This window comes from Sciurus vulgaris, assembly GCF_902686455.1.
Source record: "Sciurus vulgaris genome assembly, chromosome: 2".
Taxonomy (NCBI): domain Eukaryota; kingdom Metazoa; phylum Chordata; class Mammalia; order Rodentia; family Sciuridae; genus Sciurus; species Sciurus vulgaris.
This window is the reverse complement of record NC_136462.1, coordinates 750,717-756,716: the sequence shown is the minus strand read 5'-3', so window position 1 is coordinate 756,716 and position 6,000 is coordinate 750,717. Positions and strand designations below refer to the sequence as shown.

The window sequence follows — 6,000 nt, the reverse complement described above, 5'->3', positions numbered from 1 at the left end:
GCTGGGTTTTAGTTTACCTTTGGTTTCATCCCTTCACTCTATGCCTCCTTTCTGACTTGTGGATTGGAAATGTTCCCTCTGTGCCTTTATATGTTTGGTGTATGTCACTTGTTTTGTACTTACTCCCACAATTAGGAATTTGCCTTGAGACTTGAGATTTTGTATCTGGGCCTTTGTGTGACTCCTGAAAGTTGGCTCATGGTTATTTGAAATGTGAGATGGGAATGAACTATTAGGGACTGGGAAAGAATACTAAGGTTTAGAAATGGGATGTTCCCAAGAGCCCATGTGTGGCAATAATTTTTAGAGGTGGACTTGTTGGATGATGAGTATTGGAGCATAATCAGTAGATTCAAGCAAGGATATGCTTTATATGGGTGGCAACCAAATGTAGGATTGGTGTGTTTGTTGGAGGTAGCTCAATGGGGTGTGCTTCAGATTTTTATTATCTCCCTGTTGATCAGAGCTCTCCCTCGCTCTCTCTCTCTGTCAGCTGTTACTTTATGCTGAGCAGTTTTCTTCCATAACCCTCCTCTGCCATGATTGGCCACCTCACCTCTGGACTAGAGCTATGGATTTCACTGCCTGTGGACTGAGACTTCTGAAATTGCAAGCAGAAATAACTCTTTCCTCTTCACATAGTCCTTCACATAGATATCAATCACAGCAATGCAAAATGTGACTAAGACCCTCTCCAATGCCACTTAAAAGTGATTTAAATAATAATAAGGCTGCCTTCCTACAGGACATGGTAGAAGGAGAAGCAGTAGAATGAGACAGAATGACACATGAACATGCACCTTTGTGAGGACCTGATGGGAGGGAGAGCTGCTGTGGGACCAGGGAGAGACAAGCATATCCCAACCTCCAGAGCCAGGTGAGCCTGTTATACTCCAGGGTCCTTCCTGCCATGAGGAATAGCATGAAAAAAAAAAAATAAGACAAGCAACATTATTTGTGAATAAAAATATATAAACTATAAAATATTAGGTGTAAAACTAATCTGCTTAAAGATAGATATTGAAAGTATAGAACATTCTAAAAAAATATAGCAAGGCAATTAAAGTAAACATAGGGATCCTGCTGTAGAAATATTAAAATATAAACCTTTTTTAAATGCCAAATAGAATTAAGGTTTTAATCATCTTCTGATTAATACACCAATAGCCTTTCTTGCAGAATTTCAAAACCTCTTCTATGACATAATTTGAAATGAAAAAGATCCTGAATATTCAAAGCAAATTTTTGAATATATTAATTCATTCTCGATATGTAACATTGCATTCATTTGGATGAAATCACACAAGGGTGGACTGCAATTTGCTCCCATTCAGTCCCTATGACTTCCCATTCCTCCTCTCCTTCCTCCTCCTGATCCCTTCCTCTGTTCTGCTCATCTCTCTGTTGCGTGTTGGAGATGGACTTTCCCCAAGCTCCTGCATTTTTGCAGAAGAGTCAGATGTGGGAAGATAAGTCAGAAGCTATATAACCTGGATGTGACCCTAGTTTGATGAACCAATGGGTGTTAATTTATTCAGGTGAGATGTGGTTGAGGAGGAGAGTCATTGGGGGTTTCCAAGTAAGTTCCCTCTTCCCTGAAGCCCCCATGATTTCCCCTGTGCTTGGTGGCCAACATGAGGTGAGCACCTCCTTTCCATTGAAGCCCTTTCACCAGGAGACTCTGCCTCCCTCAGTTCCAGCACAATAGAGTGGGTCAGCAACTGACTGACTTCCTACAACTTTATCCAGAACAAACCTTACATGCTATACATTGGACTTGTCAGGTGTTTTCCCACAGGGAAGGAAAGATGATTGTCACAGAAATTAGTATCAGGAGAGGGGTCCATCTATGACAAGATCATATATGAGATTCTGAAGTCTTTATAAGTTATTTTAGGATAAAAAGTGGAAAAACCTGAGGATGTAGAATTGAGAAGCCTTACAAGGTATAAGCAGGGCTCATGGACTATTGTGGTGGGTGCTCGAGGGCCAGAAGGCTGATAGGAATGAAAACCGTGCTCATGAGGATTCCAAGGGAAATGAGGCTTCCCTAGGGAGCTGGAATGGAGGCCATTCATGTGGATTCCAGTAAAGAGCATGTCTACACTTTCCCATGCCTGAGGAGTCCTGGGAAGCTGAATTAAAGGTAATGAACTAGTTAATCTGGAGGTGGAAGATTCAAGGCAGCACAGCTGCAGAATGTGGTATAGATACTGCTCTTTGTTATGACCCAGGTCTATGGTGATCCTCAGGAGCAGAATACAGAGGAGAAAGATTTGAAAACTTGGAGACAAGTCAGAATTGTACATGTAAATCTGGGGAAAAGGAAGTTGGGGTTGGGAAGAGATTACAGACAAAATGGGATGGTAAGTACTCTATGGAGACAATAGGACAGATACCTCAAGGACCTCTCAGGAATTTGCAAGGCACACCCACTGCAGAGTCAGGATGTAGAAGGGAGAAACCTTGTAAAGAAATAGTGGGGTCCCCACTCACATCAGCAAACGAGAAAGTGGTTCCTCTCGTACTCTCCTGGGCAGTAAGAGAAGATACCAGCCATGACCCCAGGGTGCTCAGTTCCTGCTTGAGCTTCCAGCATAACTTGGTATCATGCACAGAGTGCAGGTTCTTTTGGAATGGAAGATGCTGGGGTTAGTTGTTCGTGGAGACCTCCACTGATCCTTCAAAGAATTCTGGAATGACAGGCAATGAGAATGGCCCGAATCCCTGTGGTCAACCTGAGGAAGATGATGCTTGGACTTGAGACTGAAGCTGGAATGGAGACCCCAGAAACTAAGAGACGGCAGTCATGTGCAAGGTCTCCCAAGGAAGGCTGCTGGCTGTGGAGAGAGGCAGATATGGGAGAGGCCATGAGGGCAGCAGCAGGCAGCACCACAGGTTCAGGCAGGGCAATCACTTAGGAGAAAACACCTCTCCTTCTTGTGACCCTGAGGCCACAGGACTGACTTGCCCAGGTGGGGTTTCCTTCTGTTCTTTTTCTCATCTATTTCTCTATGGCCCAAATCCTCCTGCTTTAAACGGGATGTTTATTGATTCCACTGTGTATTGGCTAGTTTTGACCTGCTTCTGATTTTGAAAGGGCCTACCAGCCAAGTGTTTGTCTTTAGTTAGGTGAGACTTTGAATCTGGCCTTTTGGAAAATGCAGGGAATGGTCACTCCCTGATGACTCTCAGAGAAGAACCACATTCACTTTGCACTGTGAGATGGACACGAGTTTTGGGTTCCAAGGTTGGAAGGTTATGTTGTGAATAGGAGGTGACCTCCTGCAACCTCTGACTTGTTGCTGGTAGGGAAAAGATGAGAGTGTGAGCTGCAGCCACATCACTCCATCCTAGTCATAATGAATTATCTGGGTGGCACTTGAAGTTTGGTTAGGAGTTCCTGGGGAAGCCAGTCACTGTCCCTGAGCCCACTCTTCACTTTCTCCCTTATTCTTGCCCACCAAGACCTACACCTGTTGTCTCCACCTGAATTTTGCCTTGGGAATTTACCTCACATCAGACCCAGCATGACAGAGCTGGCTGACCATGTACTGACCCTCTGAAAATATCAGCCAGGATTGAATTTCTTATTCTAGTTGACTCTTGATGTAGTTTTGTCAGAGGAATGTATTCATTAAGTTCATTGAACTAGTTATATAGATGACATCTCAAATAAGCAGTTAAATAGATAAATAGATGATTTGTTAAAATAATGACAGTTAAATGATGGATTACAAACAGATAGACCTGTGTTTGATTATACACATGCAGACACAAACAAATGGGAAGAGAAAGGCAGGTAAGAAATGAAAGTGATTGAAGATATTAGGATGGCAGACAGGTAATGGTTAGACTGGTGGAGCTTGTCTAAGGCCAACAGCCAGACGTTAGCAGCTTTGGTTGAGGCTCTGACTTCAGGAGGACCCACAGGTGGAGGATTGACTGCTTCATAATTATGGACATGTGTGTACCTGCAATAATGCCTTGGAATCCCAAGAATGTTTGCTGTCACTTTTTCCCATGACCTTAGCCCCTAGGAATCCAAGTCTCCTGTTCACATTACAGCTGATAGAGTCACAGGATAGGCCTGGAACAACCTCATCTTCAATCAACCCAGGATGGGCAGAGCTGGGCTCCAACTCCCACAGGTGTGTGACATTTCCCTTATCCTGATACTTCCTCTGCTGTAGGCACCCTGATCCTTCTTAGGTCCATGCTCAGGTCACTCACTCCCACTCCAGGGGACACATGTGTGAGGAGTGAGAAGTGTCCTCTGTGCTCACTGAGACCAGGTGTGATGGGCATTTCCAGGTTAGTAGGAGAATCACAGCAAATTCACTTTGACAGATGAACTCAGATGAGGATTAAGGTGGGCAATAGAGTCCCTGAGCCTCATCAGAACTGGCATTTGGGGTCTTGGTTGTGAGATGTGAGGAACATTGTACTCCATACAACCCAGGAACCAGGAGAAACCCCACTTCCCTGCAGATACCCAGACTGACTCCAGACACTGCCATGGGCCTTGGAGTGGAGCAGAGCAGCAGAAGGACCCTGTGGACCCCATGTCCACATGCAAGGTGCTACCCTGCCCAGGAAATCCTCAGGCAATGACTGACCAGGGTGTGGAGAGCTCACCATGGAGAGAGCAGGTGGAGATGTGGCCAAGGGAAGAGGGCAGATGTGCATCACCAGGAGAACCATGTTATCCATAGAGGATCCTAAATGACAGCTAAGGACACTGTGTGGGAGACTGAGCAGAAGACAGAGTTTTCCACTTAGGCGTGTGTGTGTGTGTGTGTGTGTCTGTGTGTGAGTGTGTGTGTGAGATATGTGTGAGATCGCAGGGATTTCCTAATGTGTGTGTGTGTGTGAAATTTCTAAGGAGTGCTCATGCATTGGTGTGTTTGTATGTTTGTTTGAGTGTGGGGTGTGACTGAGGTCCTGAGAGGTCCTAAATTGTGTGTGTGAGGTTTCTGGGAGGTACAAAAGTGTGTGTATGTGTGTGTTTGTGTGGGGCATGTGCTCAGTTCTTGAGGGATAGGATATAGTAAGTACCATCACCAGTACATATGTGCCGTATCCACTCCAGCCCTTTTCCTGGGGGCTGACAGATCCAATTCCATCAGTATCGACTAGAGATGGAGTAACCAGACACAGCACAGGTGAGAAACATGGTCTGTGAGGGTTTCTCCAGGCCAGATCCTGAATCCTGTAGCTGCACTTGGCACAGGACACCTGGGGACAAGAACAGGGAGACCCTGTCAGTCACCTGCAGTCACAACCTCCCCAAGGACCCATCTCGGACATTTGAGAGGCTCACCTTGGGGAGCTGTGGCCAGGGACAGGAGAAGACCCAGCAGCCTCATCTTCTTGCCTTCCCAGAGAGGTCAGCCCTGCGTGAGCTCCCACAACCCAGAGGGCATTTGAGCCCAGAGCAGGAGGAGGAATTTGCATGTGGCTGAGGCTCTTCTTATACCTGGAGAAGCTGAGGCCTGGCTTCCCAGGTCCTTAGTGCTCCTGAGATGTGTCCATCTCTTGAACCCAAGTGGAGCTTTACCTGAGACAGGAGAGCAGTTGGTTTAGAGGTGCTGGAAGACTGTCAGAGGAGAAGTACACCTTCCTGAGACCTGCCCTTTCTGCCTGATCCTGGAAGGGATCTCAGAGTGGCAGGAACTTGCCTTGCATGCAAGAGGCCCCAGGTTCAGCTACCAGTCCTGAAGGAAAAGCCCTCACTGGTGACAGAACAAGAGCAGAGGGCTGAGTATGGTGTTCCCCAAGTCCAGGAAAAGAGCCCTCACTTTGTTATCATAACTCATTTTTGTCTGTAATCTTAATATTTGGCGTCTGCACACTGATAGGAGAGGAGGGAGCATGTTCTCAGGAACGGAGGGGCTTCCTGATATGTGTTCATTGCCCTGCCCTTCAACCTCTGATGTGCTTCTCCTCCTGATTTTCAGCCAATTCCTGTGGACAGGAGTGGACTGGAATCTTCCCTGA

The 6,000-nt window shown here is 46.1% G+C and overlaps 1 long non-coding RNA gene across 1 annotated transcript in view; it reads right to left on the bottom strand.

Moving 5' to 3' along the window:
- Window positions 1-511: 511 nt before the first annotated feature.
- The window catches only part of LOC306653304, a 411,785-nt gene continuing 406,296 nt past the window's right edge, over window positions 512-6,000 (bottom strand). The window contains exon 3 of the long non-coding RNA XR_013761694.1: window positions 512-800. This is a non-coding gene — a long non-coding RNA (uncharacterized lncRNA). The remainder of the gene's footprint in view (window positions 801-6,000) is intronic.